At 51.3% G+C, this 14235-nt stretch overlaps 18 non-coding genes across 18 annotated transcripts; 6 read left to right on the forward strand and 12 right to left on the reverse strand.

Moving 5' to 3' along the window:
- Positions 1-382: 382 nt before the first annotated feature.
- Positions 383-453, reverse strand: trnag-gcc (transfer RNA glycine (anticodon GCC)). Its single transcript has one exon. It is a non-coding gene; the product is annotated as a tRNA-Gly (tRNA).
- Positions 454-575: 122 nt separating this feature from the next.
- trnae-cuc (transfer RNA glutamic acid (anticodon CUC)) lies at positions 576-647 on the forward strand. The gene has a single exon. It is a non-coding gene; the product is annotated as a tRNA-Glu (tRNA).
- A 1185-nt stretch (positions 648-1832) lies between these two features.
- On the reverse strand, positions 1833-1905 carry trnam-cau (transfer RNA methionine (anticodon CAU)). The gene has a single exon. It is a non-coding gene; the product is annotated as a tRNA-Met (tRNA).
- A 600-nt stretch (positions 1906-2505) lies between these two features.
- Positions 2506-2576, reverse strand: trnag-gcc (transfer RNA glycine (anticodon GCC)). Its single transcript has one exon. It is a non-coding gene; the product is annotated as a tRNA-Gly (tRNA).
- Positions 2577-3955: 1379 nt separating this feature from the next.
- trnam-cau (transfer RNA methionine (anticodon CAU)) lies at positions 3956-4028 on the reverse strand. The gene has a single exon. It is a non-coding gene; the product is annotated as a tRNA-Met (tRNA).
- Positions 4029-4629: 601 nt separating this feature from the next.
- trnag-gcc (transfer RNA glycine (anticodon GCC)) lies at positions 4630-4700 on the reverse strand. The gene has a single exon. It is a non-coding gene; the product is annotated as a tRNA-Gly (tRNA).
- Positions 4701-4822: 122 nt separating this feature from the next.
- On the forward strand, positions 4823-4894 carry trnae-cuc (transfer RNA glutamic acid (anticodon CUC)). Its single transcript has one exon. It is a non-coding gene; the product is annotated as a tRNA-Glu (tRNA).
- A 1185-nt stretch (positions 4895-6079) lies between these two features.
- On the reverse strand, positions 6080-6152 carry trnam-cau (transfer RNA methionine (anticodon CAU)). The gene has a single exon. It is a non-coding gene; the product is annotated as a tRNA-Met (tRNA).
- Positions 6153-6753: 601 nt separating this feature from the next.
- Positions 6754-6824, reverse strand: trnag-gcc (transfer RNA glycine (anticodon GCC)). The gene has a single exon. It is a non-coding gene; the product is annotated as a tRNA-Gly (tRNA).
- A 122-nt stretch (positions 6825-6946) lies between these two features.
- On the forward strand, positions 6947-7018 carry trnae-cuc (transfer RNA glutamic acid (anticodon CUC)). The gene has a single exon. It is a non-coding gene; the product is annotated as a tRNA-Glu (tRNA).
- A 1859-nt stretch (positions 7019-8877) lies between these two features.
- On the reverse strand, positions 8878-8948 carry trnag-gcc (transfer RNA glycine (anticodon GCC)). Its single transcript has one exon. It is a non-coding gene; the product is annotated as a tRNA-Gly (tRNA).
- A 122-nt stretch (positions 8949-9070) lies between these two features.
- Positions 9071-9142, forward strand: trnae-cuc (transfer RNA glutamic acid (anticodon CUC)). Its single transcript has one exon. It is a non-coding gene; the product is annotated as a tRNA-Glu (tRNA).
- A 1185-nt stretch (positions 9143-10327) lies between these two features.
- trnam-cau (transfer RNA methionine (anticodon CAU)) lies at positions 10328-10400 on the reverse strand. The gene has a single exon. It is a non-coding gene; the product is annotated as a tRNA-Met (tRNA).
- A 601-nt stretch (positions 10401-11001) lies between these two features.
- trnag-gcc (transfer RNA glycine (anticodon GCC)) lies at positions 11002-11072 on the reverse strand. The gene has a single exon. It is a non-coding gene; the product is annotated as a tRNA-Gly (tRNA).
- Positions 11073-11194: 122 nt separating this feature from the next.
- On the forward strand, positions 11195-11266 carry trnae-cuc (transfer RNA glutamic acid (anticodon CUC)). Its single transcript has one exon. It is a non-coding gene; the product is annotated as a tRNA-Glu (tRNA).
- A 1128-nt stretch (positions 11267-12394) lies between these two features.
- On the reverse strand, positions 12395-12467 carry trnam-cau (transfer RNA methionine (anticodon CAU)). The gene has a single exon. It is a non-coding gene; the product is annotated as a tRNA-Met (tRNA).
- A 601-nt stretch (positions 12468-13068) lies between these two features.
- On the reverse strand, positions 13069-13139 carry trnag-gcc (transfer RNA glycine (anticodon GCC)). The gene has a single exon. It is a non-coding gene; the product is annotated as a tRNA-Gly (tRNA).
- A 122-nt stretch (positions 13140-13261) lies between these two features.
- On the forward strand, positions 13262-13333 carry trnae-cuc (transfer RNA glutamic acid (anticodon CUC)). The gene has a single exon. It is a non-coding gene; the product is annotated as a tRNA-Glu (tRNA).
- The last annotated feature ends 902 nt before the right edge of the window (positions 13334-14235 follow it).

Here is a 14235-nt window from a genome sequence, read left to right on the forward strand (position 1 = left end):
GTATCAAGCGAGGCTCAAGACACCATCTTCCCCCAAAACGGACCATTCTTCTTTTGTCTCGTAGTGCCGTCTTAAGTTAAATTCCTTAATTACAGCCACATTAGCTCCACTAATAAGACACACGGGTTTACCAGCAATGTCTGTAAACATATATTCAGTCACCCACTGGCGCTGGCAGGCGACAATTCTAAGTCTGCCAATTGTCCCGCCGAATTCGCGCCACTGTCCAAAGTCTCCTCTCAACAACATCTTGACTTAATGCAGATACGATGTCCAACCCAAGTTTGGTTTGCACAGGCTTCTTGTTCCAAATCTTGATGCCGTCTGGCCGTGACCGAGAACAAACTTAATGCCCCCCAAGACCCCACGCATAAAGGAACCGTGCATTGGCCGGGAATCGAACCCGGGTCTCCCGCGTGGCAGGCGAGAATTCTACCACTGAACCACCAATGCTCACACACGTGGCAGTTTTCTCAACGAATTCGCGCCATTGCCCAAGCGCTCCTCTCGAGGCGCAGCGGAAAATGTAGCCCGATACACCCACGCGTCACTCATCAAGACACCTCTGTGGCAGCTCCCTGATGGTCTAGTGGTCAGGATTCGGCGCTCTCACCGCCGCGGCCCGGGTTCGATTCCCGGTCAGGGAACCTGTGTTTTGCCCCACCTCCGCCTTACCCGAAAGGGACAAGCGGTAGACAATGGATGGGTTGCCTTTGCCACGTACTGTGTATCAAGAGAGCCTCAAGGCACCATCTCCCCCCAAAACGGACCATTCCTTGAAGCCGTCAACAAATGAAGCAGAGTTGCCAGTTCTTCAAGCCCAGGATGAGCTGCCGTCTTGGAGGTGAAGGGTGTGACAGGACATCCAAAAAATGTGTGGCCGAACTGCGCATCAAAACATGCCTCCCGTGAGGATAGAGCTCAACACCGCCAGTTTTCGAGACTTGCGCACGGCAGGCGACAATTCTACCGCTGAGCTAACAACCCTTGCATGTCCGCCAATTGTCCCGCTGAATTCGCGCTACTGTCCAAACTCTCCTCTCCAGACGCTTAAAATGGATGCACAAACTCTGCCACGTACTGCGCATCAAAGCACATCGCTTGCGTGAGGCTACAAGTCACCACCTTCTGATTTCGTGATTCACATGTGGCAGGCGACAGTTCTAACGCTCAGCCACCAGCCCTTACAAGTCTGCCAATTGTCTCGTCGAATTCGCGCCACTCTCCAAAGTCTACTCTCAACAACATCTTGACTTAATGCAGATACGATGTCCAACCCAAGTTTGGTTTGCATAGACTTCTTGTTCCAACTTAACAGTCAGGCAAGAATGACTTCAAATTATCCCTCTCCATGGACCCTGTTGGCAAAGGAACTCCAGGCAACCTCCAGAGACTCAGCTCGGGAGCTGCTGATAACCAATTATCAGCCCTTGTTCATCCGCTTCCAATGCAAAGACATTCCTAACCCTACCTGGACAAAGTGTCCTAGAAGAAATAACAGGTAGGAGTCATTTGGGAGCCAACGTGTGGTGCCCCGCAATTCTGACCTGAGAAAAGAAAGAGGAATTGTGGTGAAAGTTGGATGAAGTGGTTTCAGAGGGCCGGCACACATCCACAGGGGAGGATCGCCTGCCACGTGTGAGTCTTGAAATCAAACAGATGGGAAGGCTTTCCACGGTCAATGGCAGAATGATTTGGATTGATCCCTGTTCTAGATCTCGCATCGGAGGAGGCTGAAAATCCACTACAAAGGAGTGGTTCTAAGGCCCCAGCGTCCTCGAAATGGGTAGAAGAGGTACAAAATGGATGGACCAACTCTGTACCAAAACACCTGCCTCGTGTGAGGCTCGAACTCACGACCTTCAGATTATGAGACTGACGCGCTGCCTACTGCGCCAACGAGGCTGACAGGGAACCTGAAAATGGACGATTTCTCGAAGCTGCACAGAAATGAAATTCAGCTTGGACAAACAAAGGTGAGTCCCCAGGTATTTAAGCCCTGAACGGGTTTTGGAGGTGAAGAGTGCCACAGGAGATCCTAAAAACGGTGTTTTGACCCAGCTCCGGCTTACCTGAAAGGGACAAGCGGTAGACAATGGATGGGTTGCCTTTGCCACGTACTGTGTATCAAGCGAGGCTCAAGACACCATCTTCCCCCAAAACGGACCATTCTTCTTTTGTCTCGTAGTGCCGTCTTAAGTTAAATTCCTTAATTACAGCCACATTAGCTCCACTAATAAGACACACGGTTTACCAGCAATGTCTGTAAACATATATTCAGTCACCCACTGGCGCTGGCAGGCGACAATTCTAAGTCTGCCAATTGTCCCGCCGAATTCGCGCCACTGTCCAAAGTCTCCTCTCAACAACATCTTGACTTAATGCAGATACGATGTCCAACCCAAGTTTGGTTTGCACAGGCTTCTTGTTCCAAATCTTGATGCCGTCTGGCCGTGACCGAGAACAAACTTAATGCCCCCCAAGACCCCACGCATAAAGGAACCGTGCATTGGCCGGGAATCGAACCCGGGTCTCCCGCGTGGCAGGCGAGAATTCTACCACTGAACCACCAATGCTCACACACGTGGCAGGTTTCTCAACGAATTCGCGCCATTGCCCAAGCGCTCCTCTCGAGGCGCAGCGGAAAATGTAGCCCGATACACCCACGCGTCACTCATCAAGACACCTCTGTGGCAGCTCCGTGATGGTCTAGTGGTCAGGATTCGGCGCTCTCACCGCCGCGGCCCGGGTTCGATTCCCGGTCAGGGAACCTGTGTTTTGCCCCACCTCCGCCTTACCCGAAAGGGACAAGCGGTAGACAATGGATGGGTTGCCTTTGCCACGTACTGTGTATCAAGAGAGCCTCAAGGCACCATCTCCCCCCAAAACGGACCATTCCTTGAAGCCGTCAACAAATGAAGCAGAGTTGCCAGTTCTTCAAGCCCAGGATGAGCTGCCGTCTTGGAGGTGAAGGGTGTGACAGGACATCCAAAAAATGTGTGGCCGAACTGCGCATCAAAACATGCCTCCCGTGAGGATAGAGCTCAACACCGCCAGTTTTCGAGACTTGCGCACGGCAGGCGACAATTCTACCGCTGAGCTAACAACCCTTGCATGTCCGCCAATTGTCCCGCTGAATTCGCGCTACTGTCCAAACTCTCCTCTCCAGACGCTTAAAATGGATGCACAAACTCTGCCACGTACTGCGCATCAAAGCACATCGCTTGCGTGAGGCTACAAGTCACTACCTTCTGATTTCGTGATTCACATGTGGCAGGCGACAGCTCTAACGCTCAGCCACCAGCCCTTACAAGTCTGCCAATTGTCTCGTCGAATTCGCGCCACTCTCCAAAGTCTACTCTCAACAACATCTTGACTTAATGCAGATACGATGTCCAACCCAAGTTTGGTTTGCATAGACTTCTTGTTCCAACTTAACAGTCAGGCAAGAATGACTTCAAATTATCCCTCTCCATGGACCCTGTTGGCAAAGGAACTCCAGGCAACCTCCAGAGACTCAGCTCGGGAGCTGCTGATAACCAATTATCAGCCCTTGTTCATCCGCTTCCAATGCAAAGACATTCCTAACCCTACCTGGACAAAGTGTCCTAGAAGAAATAACAGGTAGGAGTCATTTGGGAGCCAACGTGTGGTGCCCCGCAATTCTGACCTGAGAAAAGAAAGAGGAATTGTGGTGAAAGTTGGATGAAGTGGTTTCAGAGGGCCGGCACACATCCATAGGGGAGGATCGCCTGCCACGTGTGAGTCTTGAAATCAAACAGATGGGAAGGCTTTCCACGGTCAATGGCAGAATGATTTGGATTGATCCCTGTTCTAGATCTCGCATCGGAGGAGGCTGAAAATCCACTACAAAGGAGTGGTTCTAAGGCCCCAGCGTCCTCGAAATGGGTAGAAGAGGTACAAAATGGATGGACCAACTCTGTACCAAAACACCTGCCTCGTGTGAGGCTCGAACTCACGACCTTCAGATTATGAGACTGACGCGCTGCCTACTGCGCCAACGAGGCTGACAGGGAACCTGAAAATGGACGATTTCTCGAAGCTGCACAGAAATGAAATTCAGCTTGGACAAACAAAGGTGAGTCCCCAGGTATTTAAGCCCTGAACGGGTTTTGGAGGTGAAGAGTGCCACAGGAGATCCTAAAAACGGTGTTTTGACCCAGCTCCGGCTTACCTGAAAGGGACAAGCGGTAGACAATGGATGGGTTGCCTTTGCCACGTACTGTGTATCAAGCGAGGCTCAAGACACCATCTTCCCCCAAAACGGACCATTCTTCTTTTGTCTCGTAGTGCCGTCTTAAGTTAAATTCCTTAATTACAGCCACATTAGCTCCACTAATAAGACACACGGGTTTACCAGCAATGTCTGTAAACATATATTCAGTCACCCACTGGCGCTGGCAGGCGACAATTCTAAGTCTGCCAATTGTCCCGCCGAATTCGCGCCACTGTCCAAAGTCTCCTCTCAACAACATCTTGACTTAATGCAGATACGATGTCCAACCCAAGTTTGGTTTGCACAGGCTTCTTGTTCCAAATCTTGATGCCGTCTGGCCGTGACCGAGAACAAACTTAATGCCCCCCAAGACCCCACGCATAAAGGAACCGTGCATTGGCCGGGAATCGAACCCGGGTCTCCCGCGTGGCAGGCGAGAATTCTACCACTGAACCACCAATGCTCACACACGTGGCAGTTTTCTCAACGAATTCGCGCCATTGCCCAAGCGCTCCTCTCGAGGCGCAGCGGAAAATGTAGCCCGATACACCCACGCGTCACTCATCAAGACACCTCTGTGGCAGCTCCCTGATGGTCTAGTGGTCAGGATTCGGCGCTCTCACCGCCGCGGCCCGGGTTCGATTCCCGGTCAGGGAACCTGTGTTTTGCCCCACCTCCGCCTTACCCGAAAGGGACAAGCGGTAGACAATGGATGGGTTGCCTTTGCCACGTACTGTGTATCAAGAGAGCCTCAAGGCACCATCTCCCCCCAAAACGGACCATTCCTTGAAGCCGTCAACAAATGAAGCAGAGTTGCCAGTTCTTCAAGCCCAGGATGAGCTGCCGTCTTGGAGGTGAAGGGTGTGACAGGACATCCAAAAAATGTGTGGCCGAACTGCGCATCAAAACATGCCTCCCGTGAGGATAGAGCTCAACACCGCCAGTTTTCGAGACTTGCGCACGGCAGGCGACAATTCTACCGCTGAGCTAACAACCCTTGCATGTCCGCCAATTGTCCCGCTGAATTCGCGCTACTGTCCAAACTCTCCTCTCCAGACGCTTAAAATGGATGCACAAACTCTGCCACGTACTGCGCATCAAAGCACATCGCTTGCGTGAGGCTACAAGTCACTACCTTCTGATTTCGTGATTCACATGTGGCAGGCGACAGTTCTAACGCTCAGCCACCAGCCCTTACAAGTCTGCCAATTGTCTCGTCGAATTCGCGCCACTCTCCAAAGTCTACTCTCAACAACATCTTGACTTAATGCAGATACGATGTCCAACCCAAGTTTGGTTTGCATAGACTTCTTGTTCCAACTTAACAGTCAGGCAAGAATGACTTCAAATTATCCCTCTCCATGGACCCTGTTGGCAAAGGAACTCCAGGCAACCTCCAGAGACTCAGCTCGGGAGCTGCTGATAACCAATTATCAGCCCTTGTTCATCCGCTTCCAATGCAAAGACATTCCTAACCCTACCTGGACAAAGTGTCCTAGAAGAAATAACAGGTAGGAGTCATTTGGGAGCCAACGTGTGGTGCCCCGCAATTCTGACCTGAGAAAAGAAAGAGGAATTGTGGTGAAAGTTGGATGAAGTGGTTTCAGAGGGCCGGCACACATCCATAGGGGAGGATCGCCTGCCACGTGTGAGTCTTGAAATCAAACAGATGGGAAGGCTTTCCACGGTCAATGGCAGAATGATTTGGATTGATCCCTGTTCTAGATCTCGCATCGGAGGAAGCTGAAAATCCACTACAAAGGAGTGGTTCTAAGGCCCCAGCGTCCTCGAAATGGGTAGAAGAGGTACAAAATGGATGGACCAACTCTGTACCAAAACACCTGCCTCGTGTGAGGCTCGAACTCACGACCTTCAGATTATGAGACTGACGCGCTGCCTACTGCGCCAACGAGGCTGACAGGGAACCTGAAAATGGACGATTTCTCGAAGCTGCACAGAAATGAAATTCAGCTTGGACAAACAAAGGTGAGTCCCCAGGTATTTAAGCCCTGAACGGGTTTTGGAGGTGAAGAGTGCCACAGGAGATCCTAAAAACGGTGTTTTGACCCAGCTCCGGCTTACCTGAAAGGGACAAGCGGTAGACAATGGATGGGTTGCCTTTGCCACGTACTGTGTATCAAGCGAGGCTCAAGACACCATCTTCCCCCAAAACGGACCATTCTTCTTTTGTCTCGTAGTGCCGTCTTAAGTTAAATTCCTTAATTACAGCCACATTAGCTCCACTAATAAGACACACGGGTTTACCAGCAATGTCTGTAAACATATATTCAGTCACCCACTGGCGCTGGCAGGCGACAATTCTAAGTCTGCCAATTGTCCCGCCGAATTCGCGCCACTGTCCAAAGTCTCCTCTCAACAACATCTTGACTTAATGCAGATACGATGTCCAACCCAAGTTTGGTTTGCACAGGCTTCTTGTTCCAAATCTTGATGCCGTCTGGCCGTGACCGAGAACAAACTTAATGCCCCCCAAGACCCCACGCATAAAGGAACCGTGCATTGGCCGGGAATCGAACCCGGGTCTCCCGCGTGGCAGGCGAGAATTCTACCACTGAACCACCAATGCTCACACACGTGGCAGTTTTCTCAACGAATTCGCGCCATTGCCCAAGCGCTCCTCTCGAGGCGCAGCGGAAAATGTAGCCCGATACACCCACGCGTCACTCATCAAGACACCTCTGTGGCAGCTCCCTGATGGTCTAGTGGTCAGGATTCGGCGCTCTCACCGCCGCGGCCCGGGTTCGATTCCCGGTCAGGGAACCTGTGTTTTGCCCCACCTCCGCCTTACCCGAAAGGGACAAGCGGTAGACAATGGATGGGTTGCCTTTGCCACGTACTGTGTATCAAGAGAGCCTCAAGGCACCATCTCCCCCCAAAACGGACCATTCCTTGAAGCCGTCAACAAATGAAGCAGAGTTGCCAGTTCTTCAAGCCCAGGATGAGCTGCCGTCTTGGAGGTGAAGGGTGTGACAGGACATCCAAAAAATGTGTGGCCGAACTGCGCATCAAAACATGCCTCCCGTGAGGATAGAGCTCAACACCGCCAGTTTTCGAGACTTGCGCACGGCAGGCGACAATTCTACCGCTGAGCTAACAACCCTTGCATGTCCGCCAATTGTCCCGCTGAATTCGCGCTACTGTCCAAACTCTCCTCTCCAGACGCTTAAAATGGATGCACAAACTCTGCCACGTACTGCGCATCAAAGCACATCGCTTGCGTGAGGCTACAAGTCACTACCTTCTGATTTCGTGATTCACATGTGGCAGGCGACAGCTCTAACGCTCAGCCACCAGCCCTTACAAGTCTGCCAATTGTCTCGTCGAATTCGCGCCACTCTCCAAAGTCTACTCTCAACAACATCTTGACTTAATGCAGATACGATGTCCAACCCAAGTTTGGTTTGCATAGACTTCTTGTTCCAACTTAACAGTCAGGCAAGAATGACTTCAAATTATCCCTCTCCATGGACCCTGTTGGCAAAGGAACTCCAGGCAACCTCCAGAGACTCAGCTCGGGAGCTGCTGATAACCAATTATCAGCCCTTGTTCATCCGCTTCCAATGCAAAGACATTCCTAACCCTACCTGGACAAAGTGTCCTAGAAGAAATAACAGGTAGGAGTCATTTGGGAGCCAACGTGTGGTGCCCCGCAATTCTGACCTGAGAAAAGAAAGAGGAATTGTGGTGAAAGTTGGATGAAGTGGTTTCAGAGGGCCGGCACACATCCATAGGGGAGGATCGCCTGCCACGTGTGAGTCTTGAAATCAAACAGATGGGAAGGCTTTCCACGGTCAATGGCAGAATGATTTGGATTGATCCCTGTTCTAGATCTCGCATCGGAGGAAGCTGAAAATCCACTACAAAGGAGTGGTTCTAAGGCCCCAGCGTCCTCGAAATGGGTAGAAGAGGTACAAAATGGATGGACCAACTCTGTACCAAAACACCTGCCTCGTGTGAGGCTCGAACTCACGACCTTCAGATTATGAGACTGACGCGCTGCCTACTGCGCCAACAAGGCTGACAGGGAACCTGAAAATGGACGATTTCTCGAAGCTGCACAGAAATGAAATTCAGCTTGGACAAACAAAGGTGAGTCCCCAGGTATTTAAGCCCTGAACGGGTTTTGGAGGTGAAGAGTGCCACAGGAGATCCTAAAAACGGTGTTTTGACCCAGCTCCGGCTTACCTGAAAGGGACAAGCGGTAGACAATGGATGGGTTGCCTTTGCCACGTACTGTGTATCAAGCGAGGCTCAAGACACCATCTTCCCCCAAAACGGACCATTCTTCTTTTGTCTCGTAGTGCCGTCTTAAGTTAAATTCCTTAATTACAGCCACATTAGCTCCACTAATAAGACACACGGGTTTACCAGCAATGTCTGTAAACATATATTCAGTCACCCACTGGCGCTGGCAGGCGACAATTCTAAGTCTGCCAATTGTCCCGCCGAATTCGCGCCACTGTCCAAAGTCTCCTCTCAACAACATCTTGACTTAATGCAGATACGATGTCCAACCCAAGTTTGGTTTGCACAGGCTTCTTGTTCCAAATCTTGATGCCGTCTGGCCGTGACCGAGAACAAACTTAATGCCCCCCAAGACCCCACGCATAAAGGAACCGTGCATTGGCCGGGAATCGAACCCGGGTCTCCCGCGTGGCAGGCGAGAATTCTACCACTGAACCACCAATGCTCACACACGTGGCAGTTTTCTCAACGAATTCGCGCCATTGCCCAAGCGCTCCTCTCGAGGCGCAGCGGAAAATGTAGCCCGATACACCCACGCGTCACTCATCAAGACACCTCTGTGGCAGCTCCCTGATGGTCTAGTGGTCAGGATTCGGCGCTCTCACCGCCGCGGCCCGGGTTCGATTCCCGGTCAGGGAACCTGTGTTTTGCCCCACCTCCGCCTTACCCGAAAGGGACAAGCGGTAGACAATGGATGGGTTGCCTTTGCCACGTACTGTGTATCAAGAGAGCCTCAAGGCACCATCTCCCCCCAAAACGGACCATTCCTTGAAGCCGTCAACAAATGAAGCAGAGTTGCCAGTTCTTCAAGCCCAGGATGAGCTGCCGTCTTGGAGGTGAAGGGTGTGACAGGACATCCAAAAAATGTGTGGCCGAACTGCGCATCAAAACATGCCTCCCGTGAGGATAGAGCTCAACACCGCCAGTTTTCGAGACTTGCGCACGGCAGGCGACAATTCTACCGCTGAGCTAACAACCCTTGCATGTCCGCCAATTGTCCCGCTGAATTCGCGCTACTGTCCAAACTCTCCTCTCCAGACGCTTAAAATGGATGCACAAACTCTGCCACGTACTGCGCATCAAAGCACATCGCTTGCGTGAGGCTACAAGTCACCACCTTCTGATTTCGTGATTCACATGTGGCAGGCGACAGTTCTAACGCTCAGCCACCAGCCCTTACAAGTCTGCCAATTGTCTCGTCGAATTCGCGCCACTCTCCAAAGTCTACTCTCAACAACATCTTGACTTAATGCAGATACGATGTCCAACCCAAGTTTGGTTTGCATAGACTTCTTGTTCCAACTTAACAGTCAGGCAAGAATGACTTCAAATTATCCCTCTCCATGGACCCTGTTGGCAAAGGAACTCCAGGCAACCTCCAGAGACTCAGCTCGGGAGCTGCTGATAACCAATTATCAGCCCTTGTTCATCCGCTTCCAATGCAAAGACATTCCTAACCCTACCTGGACAAAGTGTCCTAGAAGAAATAACAGGTAGGAGTCATTTGGGAGCCAACGTGTGGTGCCCCGCAATTCTGACCTGAGAAAAGAAAGAGGAATTGTGGTGAAAGTTGGATGAAGTGGTTTCAGAGGGCCGGCACACATCCACAGGGGAGGATCGCCTGCCACGTGTGAGTCTTGAAATCAAACAGATGGGAAGGCTTTCCACGGTCAATGGCAGAATGATTTGGATTGATCCCTGTTCTAGATCTCGCATCGGAGGAGGCTGAAAATCCACTACAAAGGAGTGGTTCTAAGGCCCCAGCGTCCTCGAAATGGGTAGAAGAGGTACAAAATGGATGGACCAACTCTGTACCAAAACACCTGCCTCGTGTGAGGCTCGAACTCACGACCTTCAGATTATGAGACTGACGCGCTGCCTACTGCGCCAACGAGGCTGACAGGGAACCTGAAAATGGACGATTTCTCGAAGCTGCACAGAAATGAAATTCAGCTTGGACAAACAAAGGTGAGTCCCCAGGTATTTAAGCCCTGAACGGGTTTTGGAGGTGAAGAGTGCCACAGGAGATCCTAAAAACGGTGTTTTGACCCAGCTCCGGCTTACCTGAAAGGGACAAGCGGTAGACAATGGATGGGTTGCCTTTGCCACGTACTGTGTATCAAGCGAGGCTCAAGACACCATCTTCCCCCAAAACGGACCATTCTTCTTTTGTCTCGTAGTGCCGTCTTAAGTTAAATTCCTTAATTACAGCCACATTAGCTCCACTAATAAGACACACGGGTTTACCAGCAATGTCTGTAAACATATATTCAGTCACCCACTGGCGCTGGCAGGCGACAATTCTAAGTCTGCCAATTGTCCCGCCGAATTCGCGCCACTGTCCAAAGTCTCCTCTCAACAACATCTTGACTTAATGCAGATACGATGTCCAACCCAAGTTTGGTTTGCACAGGCTTCTTGTTCCAAATCTTGATGCCGTCTGGCCGTGACCGAGAACAAACTTAATGCCCCCCAAGACCCCACGCATAAAGGAACCGTGCATTGGCCGGGAATCGAACCCGGGTCTCCCGCGTGGCAGGCGAGAATTCTACCACTGAACCACCAATGCTCACACACGTGGCAGTTTTCTCAACGAATTCGCGCCATTGCCCAAGCGCTCCTCTCGAGGCGCAGCGGAAAATGTAGCCCGATACACCCACGCGTCACTCATCAAGACACCTCTGTGGCAGCTCCCTGATGGTCTAGTGGTCAGGATTCGGCGCTCTCACCGCCGCGGCCCGGGTTCGATTCCCGGTCAGGGAACCTGTGTTTTGCCCCACCTCCGCCTTACCCGAAAGGGACAAGCGGTAGACAATGGATGGGTTGCCTTTGCCACGTACTGTGTATCAAGAGAGCCTCAAGGCACCATCTCCCCCCAAAACGGACCATTCCTTGAAGCCGTCAACAAATGAAGCAGAGTTGCCAGTTCTTCAAGCCCAGGATGAGCTGCCGTCTTGGAGGTGAAGGGTGTGGATAGAGCTCAACACCGCCAGTTTTCGAGACTTGCGCACGGCAGGCGACAATTCTACCGCTGAGCTAACAACCCTTGCATGTCCGCCAATTGTCCCGCTGAATTCGCGCTACTGTCCAAACTCTCCTCTCCAGACGCTTAAAATGGATGCACAAACTCTGCCACGTACTGCGCATCAAAGCACATCGCTTGCGTGAGGCTACAAGTCACCACCTTCTGATTTCGTGATTCACATGTGGCAGGCGACAGTTCTAACGCTCAGCCACCAGCCCTTACAAGTCTGCCAATTGTCTCGTCGAATTCGTGCCACTCTCCAAAGTCTACTCTCAACAACATCTTGACTTAATGCAGATACGATGTCCAACCCAAGTTTGGTTTGCATAGACTTCTTGTTCCAACTTAACAGTCAGGCAAGAATGACTTCAAATTATCCCTCTCCATGGACCCTGTTGGCAAAGGAACTCCAGGCAACCTCCAGAGACTCAGCTCGGGAGCTGCTGATAACCAATTATCAGCCCTTGTTCATCCGCTTCCAATGCAAAGACATTCCTAACCCTACCTGGACAAAGTGTCCTAGAAGAAATAACAGGTAGGAGTCATTTGGGAGCCAACGTGTGGTGCCCCGCAATTCTGACCTGAGAAAAGAAAGAGGAATTGTGGTGAAAGTTGGATGAAGTGGTTTCAGAGGGCCGGCACACATCCATAGGGGAGGATCGCCTGCCACGTGTGAGTCTTGAAATCAAACAGATGGGAAGGCTTTCCACGGTCAATGGCAGAATGATTTGGATTGATCCCTGTTCTAGATCTCGCATTGGAGGAGGCTGAAAATCCACTACAAAGGAGTGGTTCTAAGGCCCCAGCGTCCTCGAAATGGGTAGAAGAGGTACAAAATGGATGGACCAACTCTGTACCAAAACACCTGCCTCGTGTGAGGCTCGAACTCACGACCTTCAGATTATGAGACTGACGCGCTGCCTACTGCGCCAACGAGGCTGACAGGGAACCTGAAAATGGACGATTTCTCGAAGCTGCACAGAAATGAAATTCAGCTTGGACAAACAAAGGTGAGTCCCCAGGTATTTAAGCCCTGAACGGGTTTTGGAGGTGAAGAGTGCCACAGGAGATCCTAAAAACGGTGTTTTGACCCAGCTCCGGCTTACCTGAAAGGGACAAGCGGTAGACAATGGATGGGTTGCCTTTGCCACGTACTGTGTATCAAGCGAGGCTCAAGACACCATCTTCCCCCAAAACGGACCATTCTTCTTTTGTCTCGTAGTGCCGTCTTAAGTTAAATTCCTTAATTACAGCCACATTAGCTCCACTAATAAGACACACGGGTTTACCAGCAATGTCTGTAAACATATATTCAGTCACCCACTGGCGCTGGCAGGCGACAATTCTAAGTCTGCCAATTGTCCCGCCGAATTCGCGCCACTGTCCAAAGTCTCCTCTCAACAACATCTTGACTTAATGCAGATACGATGTCCAACCCAAGTTTGGTTTGCACAGGCTTCTTGTTCCAAATCTTGATGCCGTCTGGCCGTGACCGAGAACAAACTTAATGCCCCCCAAGACCCCACGCATAAAGGAACCGTGCATTGGCCGGGAATCGAACCCGGGTCTCCCGCGTGGCAGGCGAGAATTCTACCACTGAACCACCAATGCTCACACACGTGGCAGTTTTCTCAACGAATTCGCGCCATTGCCCAAGCGCTCCTCTCGAGGCGCAGCGGAAAATGTAGCCCGATACACCCACGCGTCACTCATCAAGACACCTCTGTGGCAGCTCCCTGATGGTCTAGTGGTCAGGATTCGGCGCTCTCACCGCCGCGGCCCGGGTTCGATTCCCGGTCAGGGAACCTGTGTTTTGCCCCACCTCCGCCTTACCCGAAAGGGACAAGCGGTAGACAATGGATGGGTTGCCTTTGCCACGTACTGTGTATCAAGAGAGCCTCAAGGCACCATCTCCCCCCAAAACGGACCATTCCTTGAAGCCGTCAACAAATGAAGCAGAGTTGCCAGTTCTTCAAGCCCAGGATGAGCTGCCGTCTTGGAGGTGAAGGGTGTGACAGGACATCCAAAAAATGTGTGGCCGAACTGCGCATCAAAACATGCCTCCCGTGAGGATAGAGCTCAACACCGCCAGTTTTCGAGACTTGCGCACGGCAGGCGACAATTCTACCGCTGAGCTAACAACCCTTGCATGTCCGCCAATTGTCCCGCTGAATTCGCGCTACTGTCCAAACTCTCCTCTCCAGACGCTTAAAATGGATGCACAAACTCTGCCACGTACTGCGCATCAAAGCACATCGCTTGCGTGAGGCTACAAGTCACCACCTTCTGATTTCGTGATTCACATGTGGCAGGCGACAGTTCTAACGCTCAGCCACCAGCCCTTACAAGTCTGCCAATTGTCTCGTCGAATTCGCGCCACTCTCCAAAGTCTACTCTCAACAACATCTTGACTTAATGCAGATACGATGTCCAACCCAAGTTTGGTTTGCATAGACTTCTTGTTCCAACTTAACAGTCAGGCAAGAATGACTTCAAATTATCCCTCTCCATGGACCCTGTTGGCAAAGGAACTCCAGGCAACCTCCAGAGACTCAGCTCGGGAGCTGCTGATAACCAATTATCAGCCCTTGTTCATCCGCTTCCAATGCAAAGACATTCCTAACCCTACCTGGACAAAGTGTCCTAGAAGAAATAACAGGTAGGAGTCATTTGGGAGCCAACGTGTGGTGCCCCGCAATTCTGACCT

The sequence above is a fragment of the Astatotilapia calliptera genome, chromosome 23 (assembly GCF_964374335.1).
Source record: "Astatotilapia calliptera chromosome 23, fAstCal68.1, whole genome shotgun sequence".
NCBI classification, from domain to species: Eukaryota; Metazoa; Chordata; class Actinopteri; order Cichliformes; family Cichlidae; genus Astatotilapia; species Astatotilapia calliptera.